At 49.7% G+C, this 11,277-nt stretch overlaps 1 long non-coding RNA gene across 1 annotated transcript; it reads right to left on the bottom strand.

Moving 5' to 3' along the window:
• Positions 1-1,697: 1,697 nt before the first annotated feature.
• On the bottom strand, positions 1,698-9,943 carry LOC108175760 (uncharacterized). The gene is made up of 2 exons (XR_001792421.3): positions 6,092-9,943; positions 1,698-2,040 (listed from the first exon to the last, which is right to left on the bottom strand). It is a non-coding gene; the product is annotated as an uncharacterized lncRNA (long non-coding RNA).
• Positions 9,944-11,277: the final 1,334 nt, after the last annotated feature.

The raw sequence follows: 11,277 nt of genomic DNA, 5'->3' as shown, positions 1-11,277 counted from the left end.
AAATGGGTATAGTTATATCCACCTTTAAAATTGCATCAAAGGCCCGGCACTGTGGCATAGCAGGTAAAGCTACAGCCTGTAGTGCCAGCGTCCTATATGGGTGCCTGTTTGGGTCCCAGCTGCTCCACTTTCGATCCAGCTCCCTGCTGTGGCCTGGGAAAGCAGTAGAAGATGGCCCAAGTCCTTGGGCCCCTGCACCCACATGGGAGACGCAGAAGAAGCTCCCAGCTCCTTTGGATCGGCGCAGCTCCGGCCGTTGCAGCCAACTGGGGAGTGAACCAGCGGATGGAAGACCTCTCTCTCGCTCTCTGCCTCTCCTTCTCTCTCTGTGTAACCTGACCTTCAAATAAATAAATAAATCTTAAAAAAAAAAAAATCCCATGGAAGAATGCGGCGGGCGTTGCGGTGCAGAGTTAGGCCGACTCTGGGAACTCCCACGTCTCACCAGATTGCCGGGGACTGAGTCTCACCTCCTCTTCTGAGCCAACTTCCTGCTATTGTGCCTGCGAGGAAGTGCTTGGGCTCTTGCCACACATGTTGGAGACCCGGGTGGAGCTGTGGCTTTTGGGCTTGTCCTGGCCCAGTCCCAGTTGTTGTGGGAATTTGGGGAGTGAATCAGAGGATGGAAGCTCTCTTCCTGTCTTTGTCTTTCCTTCTCTCTCTGTCACTCTGCCTTTCAAACACATAAAATAGCTTTAAACTATTTGAACTAGCAGATGGGAGCTCTCTCTGTCAATTTCTCTCCTTTTTCCTTGTCTTTCTCTTTGTGTGTGTATCTCTGTCTTTCAAACAAATGAAAATTTAAAAAATAGTATATTGGAAGTTCTCCGCGCTCATTTGTTTACATATTGTCTAGGGCTGGTTTTGAGCAGCACTGGCAGAGCTGAGTAGCTGCCACCGAGCTGTGATGACGCAGGGGGGTGAGCTGCCACTGAGGACGCCCACATCCTGTATCAGAGTGCTTGGGTTCAGTGCTGGCTACTCTGTGTTCCCCATCCGGCTTTCTGCGAATGCTCCTGGGACACAGCAGAGGATGGCCCAAGAGCCTGAGTTTCTGCCACCCAAATGGGAGGCCCAGAGGCCGTCCTTGTCTCCTGGATTTGGCCTGACCTATATCTGACTGTTGTGAGCATCTGGGGAGTGAGCCTGCGGGTGCCTTTCAAACAAACAAACAAACAAACAAACATTTTGCTTTGCTAAGAGATGACGCTGGCCCACCAAGACTAAAATATTTACTTTCTGGCCTTTTACGGGAAAAAGTCAGGTGACCCATGGGCTGGACGACCAACGCCCGCTATGTGGACCCGGAGGCGAGGCCCAGACACTCACGCACCTGAGCTCACACCAAGCACGACGCGGGGAGGAAAACGCTGGCTCCCCGTTAGTGTACTTTCCACTCCACTGCCACATAGAAGCAGAGAAGCAAGTTCCTCATGTTGTCGTGACAACGGCCACTTCGGGCTGTCACAGGCCTTCTCTCTGCTCTGTCACACTTGCCAACCTAGGCTCCGGATGGGCAGCGCCCTCTGCAACCTCAAGGGGGCAGCACTGGTTAGAGGACCCCGAAGTCCAACCTCTCCTCTGTGACCCCAAATACAATCAGGGTATTTTAGGTCTTGTCCTTAAAGGAAAAGAAGAATGGGTCAGGAAGGCCCGGGTGGCTTTGGATGGCGACGCAGTCATTCACACTAGGTACGTATAGGAGGATTTCAGGTTTTTATTTTTTTTAACAAATTGCCAAAGGTGAATTCAGGCACGGCAAAATTCCCCGTTTAGCCAGACTGAGAGGCACACAGGCCCTTTAGTGGCAAAGGGCTGGCACTTCAGAACAGTACCCCCATGGGTGCCTTTAGGTGTTTGAGTATGGGGTCGGGGGGAGGGGGGGCAGGACGTGGAGAGAGGGGAACTTAGCCGTCACGGAACACGAAAGGCATCTTCAAGTAGGCGAGCGGGGCTGGGCTTCTGACCCAGATTTGACCTTGTTCTGCTCAGACGGAAGAAGATGTCCAATCATAAAGCGTGGCTCGTAGGGCTTGCAGCCTGGCATCAAAGGGGAATGCAGGACACACAATTACTGTTGGCAAAGGGTCGGCGACCCTTGAGATGGCAAACCTCCCCGGGAAGGTGCAAGATAGACTGGTGTTGCTGAGAGGGCAGGAGTCCTTTGTGGGTGTCCTCCACTGTTGTTGTTTACTGAGGCAGCTGGGGAGGAGTAGGTTAAGGTCACGTGGCACAACCCTTCAGTGCGACCCAGAGCCGGCTGCAGGAAACTCACACTGGCACACTCTCCCAAGACAGAATGCGAAAATCCCCAGAGGCAGAATGGCTGGCTTCGTGATGCGCAGTCATGCCTAGAAAAATCTGGTGGGGCTAATTAGAAAAACATACGGTACTTCCTGCTCTACAAGGAAGGGGACGGAATCGCATTACTCAGCAAATAGCGTTCCTCAGCCTGAACTTGGCGTCTGAGATGTTCTGAGAACTGAGCATTTTTTCCTCACTAATTCTGAAAGGCCCGGTACTGGGTAACAGCAGGAACCAGGCTGGTGGCCTAATTAAGCATTCCCACAATGCAATGCTTAAAAACACACGTGGGAATCCCAGTGAGTGCCTAATGTCTAATTCCTAAATGTAATCCTAAACTATTCCACTGACTTCCTGGATGAACTTGGCTAATTTTGCAATATCTTCATCTCCAGCGAGAATGATGGGAAGTGTGCAAAGGATGGCAAGAGCGATTCACTTCTCCTTGCAGATGTTCGGAGAGGACCTGAGGAGGAGAGAAACTGCCTTCAGATCTCAGTAAGCGAGTGCAGTATCGCCGGCAGCCTCCCGGACGCTCAGGAAAATGGAGATGCACTCAGATGCCAGAACCTGGGTCCAGACCAGACCTCTATTCGGGAAGTCCCCCGAGATCTATCACAGAAATAAACAGTGCGGTGGACTTGGGAGTGGCTATCTGCTAAGGAAGTAGACTCCTCAGCAGGGTGCTCATCCACGTGCTTAAGACTTCATCCTGGGGCCGGCGCTGTGGCGCAGTGGGTTAAAGCCCTGGCCTGCAGTGCCGGCATCCCATATGGGCGCCGGTTCTGGTCCCGGCTGCTCCTCTTCCGATCCAGCTCTCTGCTATGGAGACCTCTCTCTCTCTCTGCCTCTTCTCTCTCTGTGTAACTCTGACTTTCAAATAAATAAATAAATCTTAAAAAAAAAAAAAAAAAAAGACTTCATCCTGGGGCTGGCGCTGTGGGCCACAAGTTAAGCCGCCTCCTGCAACGCCAGCGTCTCCTACGAGCACCAGTTTGAGTCCTGGTTGCTCACTTCCGATCCAACTCCCTGCTAATGTACCAAGCAAAGCCCAGAAGAGGCCCCAGGTGCGCCTCCTGCATGGGAATTCTGGTTGGAGTTTCTGGCTCCTGGCTTTGGTCTGGCCCAGCCCTGGCTGTTGCAGTCATTTAGAAAGTGAACCAGCAGATGGAAGATTGCTCTCTCTATGTCTTTTCCTCTCTCTCTGTAACTCTTTCTAATAAATAAATAAATCTTTAACAAAAAAAAAATGGCAGGTGCTCATTGAGTAGATGAAGGTGGTATGCATGTGACTTAAGAAAATCTTTCAGGCTGGTTGCTATGGTGCAGTGGGTTAAAGCCCTGGCCTGCAACCTACTTCCAATCCAGCTCCCTGCTAATGCACCTGGGAAAGCAGTAGAGGATGGCCCAAAACCCTGGGCCACTGCACCTGCGTGGGAGACCTGGAAGAAGCTCCTGGTTTCTGGCTTCAAGATCGGCTCAGCTCCAGCTGGGGAGTAAACCAGTGAATGGAAGATCTCTCTTTCTCTACTTCTCTCTGTAACTCTTTCAAATAAATAAATCTTTTTTTTTTTAAGATTTATTTATTTGAAAGAGTTACACACAGAGAGAAGGAGAGACAGAGAGAAAGAGAGAGGTCTTCCATCCACTGGCTCACACCCCAATTGGTTGCAACAGCCAGATCTGTGCTGATCCAAAGCTAGGAGCTTCTTCCAGGTCTCCCATGTGGGTGCCAGGGCCCAAGGACTTGGGCCATCCTCTGCTGCTTTCCCAAGTGCATTAGCAGGGAGCTGGATTGGAAGTGGGGCAGCCGGGATTTGAACCGGCGCTCACATGGGATGCCAGCACTGCAGGCGGTGGCTTTACCTGCTACGCCACAGCTATGGCCCCAGATAAAATAAATCTTAAGCTCCTGGCTCCTGGCTTTGTATCAGTGCAGCTCCAGCCATTGCAGCTATTTGGGGAGTAAACCAGTGTATGGAAGACCTCTCTCTCTCTCTGCCTCTGCCTCTGCCTCTCTGTAACTCTGCCTTTCAAATAAATAAATAAATCTTTAAAAAAAAAATTCCTGGAGCCAGCATTGTGGCATAGGGGGAAAGTTGCCCCCCTGTGATGGCAACATCCCATATGGAGGCTACTCCACTTCTGATCCATCTCCCTGCTAATGGCCTGGGGAAAGCAATGGAAGATGGCACAAGTGCTTGGGGCCCTGCCACCCACATGGGAGACCCAGAGAAAATCCCTGGCTCCTGGCTTCAGCCTGGCCCAGCCCTGGCCATTGCGGCCATCTGGGGCATGAACCAGCGGATGGAAGACCTCTCTTTATCTTTCTCTGCGTTTCCTACTCTCTCTATAACTTTGACTTTCAAATAAATAAATATTTTTAAAAAGAAAATCTTTATTTATAAAAATATATGTATGCAAGAAAACTTTATTGTTATCTAGAAAAGTACATGCACACCTCTAATACTGTATTTACAAATTACATTCTACAAAAAAAAAGGGGGAGAAGGAAAGATAAAGAGGTAACGTAACACTCACGTGCTCAGTGCTGCAAGTGTAACTTGGGAATTTGCGACAGTCACGTAAAACTAATTGACTTAGATGATTTTCTGGCTTTTGTATACTTTTGTCAATTCCGTAACACTAAGTAATTTATGAGGCCAAACTACTTTGTGAAGGTTTGCACTCTATCCGGAGTTTCAAGCCAGCTGGTAGAATCTTTAGGTCTTAGTGTCTCCCTCCGAGGTAAAGACAAGATGCATACAGGGAGTTAAGAAACTCAGTGCACTTCACCTTCCTCCTGATACGAGCAGCTCAGATTTGAGTAGCGTTTCCCGGGTTATCAGGCAGTGGGCAATGGCTCAGCAGGTTCAGTGGGCTCCTGTGACGCCGGCACCGCTATGAGCACTTCTCCTCCAGCTCCCTGCTGATGTGCCTGGGGAGCAGCAGACGGCCCAGGTGTTTGGACCCCTGTCACCTACACGGAAGACCTAGATGAAGTTCCCGGTTTCTGGCTTTGGCCAGGGCTAGCAGCCCTACTCTGGGAGTGAGCCAGAGAATGGACAATCTCTCTCCTTTTCGCCCTGTCTCTCCCTTCCTCTCTGTAATTCTGCCTTTCAAATAAATAAATTAATGTTTAAAAAAATTTTAAAGCACTTTACACATATTATCTCATTTGATTTGATCTTCTGAATAACCATATGGGATAGTTATAGTGTATGTAGTATAATTAATGGATTAATTTGTAAACTTAATCAACAAATATGTATTTTTTAAAGACTTTATGTATTTATTTGAAAGGGAGAGAGAGAGAGAGAGAGAGAGGAGAGAGAGATCTTCCACCACTGGTTTGCTCCCCAAATGGTTGTAGCAGCCATGGCTGGCACCAGGTCAAAGCCAGGAACCAGGTCTCCCACCTGAGTGTCAGGGACTCAAGTCCTGACGTCACCATCCACCTTCCCAGGCACGTTAGCGGGAGCTGGACTGGCAGTGGAGTAGCCGGCCCCCTAACAGCACTCCACACGGAATGCAGGCATCCTGCGCGGCAGCTTAGCCCCCTGCACACAGTGTCCCGCCCTCAGTGAATGTTTATTGAGCAACTACTATTTGCCCGGCACTTGTCTAGATGCTGACCATCCTGTGGGAGACAGAATACACCAAGACTCCACCAGAGACGTTTATGTAACTTGCCTGGGAACACGGAATGTGGATCCAAATCCTTCTGACGGGTGCACTGTATTATTATTTCTATCTTAAGCAGGAAAAATGAGGCATAGATAATTACCTCGCCTCAGTCTCTTAGCGAATGGGTGGCACTTCTTGCGCGGACTTGTTCCACCACATCTGCTTGCCAGCATTTGTTTTCGTGCCCGTGTCCTCCAGCCCTTTCCTGCAGGGACTCTTTATACCCCGTCTGGAGCCAAGTCTTCCTCTTACACAGCCCTCTCCCCTACTTAAGGACGCAGGTCGTCTGGTCGATTCTTCCATCTGTTCCCACTCACACTGGTCCCCTACCCTATGAGTGGTGTTGTACAGAAGCACTGTGAATTCCTTCCACCTTAAAATTAACTTCACGTGATCATATTTTCCCCAACTACTCATCCCTTGCCAGCTACGCCTCCATTTTTTCTGATCTCTTTTTGCAGCAAATTCCTCCCACTCAAGTGTTTATTGAACAAATGCAGAATGAACAGAATGTTTAGCATAAAGATAAGCAAATTCAAATAGTCAGAGGACTTATTATAAAAAAAGGGCAAAAGCTGGTTCTGGGTTTCTCCAAAAGGCAGAATATAATCAGTACGATATTTGTACAAATAGTTTCAATTCCCCAATATAGCTGATATCACACTTTCTTTTTTTTAATTATTTTTTTTTTGACAGGCAGAGTGGACAGTGAGAGAGAGAGACAGAGAGAAACTGACATCACACTTTCTTATCTTTTGACAGGAGATGTAAATCTTTTAGAAATCTAGGATTTCTCTTGGGTATCTAAAGAAGTTGAGTTGTTACGACACAGCTGCTGCTGCCAGCCGCGATGCGCTCAGACCATCGGAAACACATTTATCGTCAGCAGCCTCCCTGGTTAAAGAAGTGCTCTTGGAGTTAGCGTTGAGACACAGAGCGGCGAGCCGCCTCTTAGGACAACTGCCTCCCATCCTGGAGCGCCTGTCAAGTCCCAGCGAGTCCCCTGCAGCTTCCTGCGATGTCACCGAAAGGCAACGCATCATGGACCCAAGAACTTAGGGTTCCTGGCTTTGGCCCGGCCTAGCCCCATCTGTTGTGGGCTTTGGGGGAGTAAACTAGTAGATGGAAGATCTCACACGCTCTCTCTTTCTCTCTGTAACTGCTTTTATAGATAAAGAAATGAGAGAGAGAGAGAGAGAGAGAGAGAGAGAGAGAGAGAGAGAGGGAGGGAGAATATGGCAATGCATTGAAATTTTGACTTCTTTATTTATCAGTATACAGAATTCTGAAGGTGGAGATTTGACCCAGACTGTTCAATTTGTTTTTAAATAGAGCACATAGCTAACAGTCATCAGTGGGGATTGGAGGAACCAGAGCAGGCTCCAACATGGGGAAAGAGAACTGGTTATGAGGAAAAATAATGCAATAATCCTCGGGTATTACCATTCTGTGACAGAATAAGTTTGACTTTATTTTTTTAAAGATGTATTTATTTATTCGAAAGGCAAGAGGTTGGAACTCCATCTGGATCTCCCGCACGGTGGCAGGGCCTGAGTACTTGGGCCATCACAGGCTGCTTTCCCAGGCACATCAGCAGGGAGCTGGATCGGAAGCAGAGCAGCCAGGACTCAAACCAGGGCTGTCACAGGATGCTGGCGTTGCAGGCAACAGCTTATCTTCCATCCGCTGGTTCACTCCCCAAATGGCCACAAAGGCTGGAGCTGGGCGGGTCCAAAGCCAGGAGCCAGGAGCTTCTTCTGGGTCTCCTACATGGGTGCAGGGGCCCAAGGACTCAGGTCATCTTCTGTTGCTCTCCCATTGCTTTTCCAGGTGCATTAGCAGGGAGCTGGATCAGAAGTGGAGCAACTGGGACTCAAACTGGCACCCATATGGGATGGCAGCGTTGCAGGCAGAGGCTTTGCCTGCTACACCACAATGCCAGCCCCAGAAATTTTGGCTATTCATGTCACCAGGGAACAGATACAAGGCTAGAAGGAGACCATGTCCTGAGAGTGTAACAATTCCTCCTGAAGCCTTCAGGTTTTGAGTTCCAAGTTCTTGCCTTGTTCCAGAAACACTGAAGCTGGAGGTACTTCCCCACGTCAGGATCCTTGGCATCTTTGCTTCCAAGCCGCACTGTCAGAGCTTTCCAAAGATCAGAATCCCTGAGCTTTTTCTTTAGTTCATTCCACTCAAATGATTGTGCCATTACTGCACCAAAGCAGCTCTTGTCAAGGCCACCAGTGACCTCTCCATTGCTAAACGCAGCCCTCACTTCTCGGCCTCAGCCGAGTCTCTCAGTAGAATGCCAGCTGCTCAGGCACTCTGCTCATTTTCTTCTTTGACGTCCTGGACAGGCCCCTCACTCCTGCTCCTGCTCCTGCTCTGACTTCCTAAGGGGGCAGCGTCCCAGAGCTTCCTTCATTCGCATTCCTTCTATGCCTGCATTGGTGAGCTCTCACCCAGTTTCAGGCATTAAAGGCTAGTTACAGACGGACATCTGCCCAACACACACACACACACACACACACACACACAGGGAGCTTGAACAAGTTTTTGGAAATGGAATTAAAAGGTAAGAGTTTTGGGGTTGGCATTGTGGCATGACAGGTTAAGCCATATCCTGCAACCAGTCCCACATGGGCATTGATTCAAGTCCTGGCTGCTCCTCTTTTTTTTTTTTTTTTCAAAGTCAGAGTTACACAGAGAGAGAAGGAGAGGCAGAGAGAGAGAGAGGTCTTCCACCTGCTGGTTCACTCCCCAGTTGGCCGCAACGGCCGGAGCTGCGCCAATCTGAAGCCAGGAGCCAGGAACTTCCTCCAGGTCTCCCACGCGGGTGCAGGGGCTCAAGAACTTGGGCCATCCTCCACTGCTTTCCCAGGCCATAGCAGAGAGCTGGATTGGAAGTGGTGCAGCTGGGACTTGAACCAGCACCCCTATGGGATGCCTGCACTGCACTTTACCCACTATGCCACAGGGCTGGCCCCCTGGCTGCTCCTCTCTCTCTCTCTCTTTTTTTTTTTTTTTTTTTTTTTTTGACAGGCAGAGTGGACAGTGAGAGAGAGAGACAGAGAGAAAGGTATTCCTTTTTCCATTGGTTCACCCTCCAATAGCTGCTGCGGCTGGCACATCGTGCTGATCCGAAGCCAGGAGCCAGGTACTTCTCCTGGTCTCCCATGGGGTGCAGGGCCCAAGCACCTGGGCCATCCTCCACTGCACTCCCGGGCCACAGCAGAGAGCTGGCCTGGAAGAGGGGTAACCAGGACAGAATCTGGTGCCCCGAACGGGACTAGAACGTGGTGTGCCGGCACTGCAGGTGGAGGATTAGCTAGTGAGCCGCGGTGCCGGCCTGCTTCTCTTTTGATCCAGTTCCCCGAAAATGCACCTGGGAAAGAAGTAGCAGATGACATAGTCCTTAGACCCCTGCATGCAGGTGGGAAACTCGGATGAAACTCCTGGCTCCTGGCTTCAGCCTGGCCCAGCCCCGACCATTGAGACCATTTGGGGAGTGAACCAGCAGATGGAAGACCTCTCTGTCTTCCTCTTCTGTAACTCTGCCTTTCAAATAAATAAAATATATCTTAAAAAAAGAGCTAAGGAGTTTTTTGGTGCAAAAAATGTTAAATCCATAGTCACTGATTATGTGCATTTTACATTAACTTTTTAAAGACACCCTCCACTGTGTGCTAGTGTGTGCACATATGTGTCATATATTATGGAAAGGCCATTTAGAGGGGGCCAGCGTCATGGCATAGCTGGTAAAGCCACCACCTGCAGTGCCACCAGCATCCCGTGTGGGCCCTGGTTCCTGTCCTGGCTGTTCCACTTCCAACCCAGCTCCCTGCTGATGGCCATCAGAGGATGGACCAAGTGTTTGGATCCCTGCTGTGGGGAGCAAACCGGACTAGACTGAGTTACTGGAATTAAGACTTATTCTATGCATCTGCTCTCCCACAATATGGCGCTGGGAGAGAAGTAAACAGCTTCCGCACAGCTGCCTCCAGTTCAACCAATAAACTGTAGGACTTGCTCCTGATTGGAGAGCAGCGTACTCGGCGTGTGGGCAGCCGAGTTAGGATTGGCGGAGGAGGACTATAAAGGAGGAGAGAGACGGCATGCACCAGGAACATCTATGGGGAACATCTAGCTGAAGGAACACCTGTGCAGCCCCCGAGAAGAGCCGGCCGGCAGTGTGCCGCTCCCCTGCGGAAGTGGGGAATGTGGCCAGGGGGAACTGCCCTTCCACGGAGGTGGAAGGGATAGTAGCCAACCCGGGAAGAACCAGCAGCAAACCCGGGGAGGGCCGAGCAGACGAAAGAACAGCGCAGGGTCCTGTGTCGTTCCTCCACGAAGAGGGGGAGCGACACCTGCCACCCATGTGGGAGACCTGGATGAAGCTCCTGGCTACTGGCTTTGGCCTGGCTCAGCCCTGGCCATCAGGGCCACTTGGGGAGCAAACTACCCTCTTTCTCTCTCTTTCAAATAAACAGATCTTTTTTTTTTTAAAGAAAGTACATATATAAAAATATGTATCTTCAGAAATCATCCAAAACTCAAGACCTATATATTCAACAGACTACTTCATATCTGCATTTGATTATCTAATATACATCTGAAACTACACATGCCCAAACTGAAATCCTACCGCTCCCCTGTGAAATTGTTCTACCCAGTCTATCCTGGAAGTCCTGGAAGGCAACTCTATTTTATTTCTTCTTCTTTTTTTTTTTTTTTTAACTATTTATTTATTTACTTGAAAGACAGAGTAACAGAGAGGGAAAGACAAGGAGAGGAAGAGATTTTCCATCGTTGGTTCACACCCCACATGGCCATGGCTGGGCCAGAGAGAAGCCAAGAGCCAGGAACTCCATCTGGGTCTCCCACGTGGGTGGCAGGGGCCCAAGCACCTGGGCCATCTTCAGCTGTTTTCCCTGGGTCATTAGTAGGGAACTGGGTTGGAAGCTGAGCATCTGGGACTCTGGGATACCAGTGTCACAAGTGGAAGCCTAACCTGCTATACCATAACACTGGCCCCTGAAACTCTTTCCAGTTGTCCAGGTCAAAAAACAACCCATCAGAAAGTTCTCCTGGATTTACTTTCAAAATATATCCAGGGGGCCAGCTATGGTGTAGTGGGTAAAGCCGCAGCCTGCAGTGCCAGCATCCCATATGGGCACCGGTTCAAGTTCCAGCTGTTTCACACCCGATCCAGCTCTTTGCTGTGGCCTGGGAAAGCAGTAGGAGAAGGCCCAGGTCCTTGGGCCCCTGCACACAAGTGGGAGAACC

The sequence above is a fragment of the Oryctolagus cuniculus genome, chromosome 7 (genome assembly GCF_964237555.1).
Source record: "Oryctolagus cuniculus chromosome 7, mOryCun1.1, whole genome shotgun sequence".
Taxonomy (NCBI): Eukaryota; Metazoa; Chordata; class Mammalia; order Lagomorpha; family Leporidae; genus Oryctolagus; species Oryctolagus cuniculus.
This window is presented reverse-complemented; position numbering and strand designations above follow the sequence as displayed.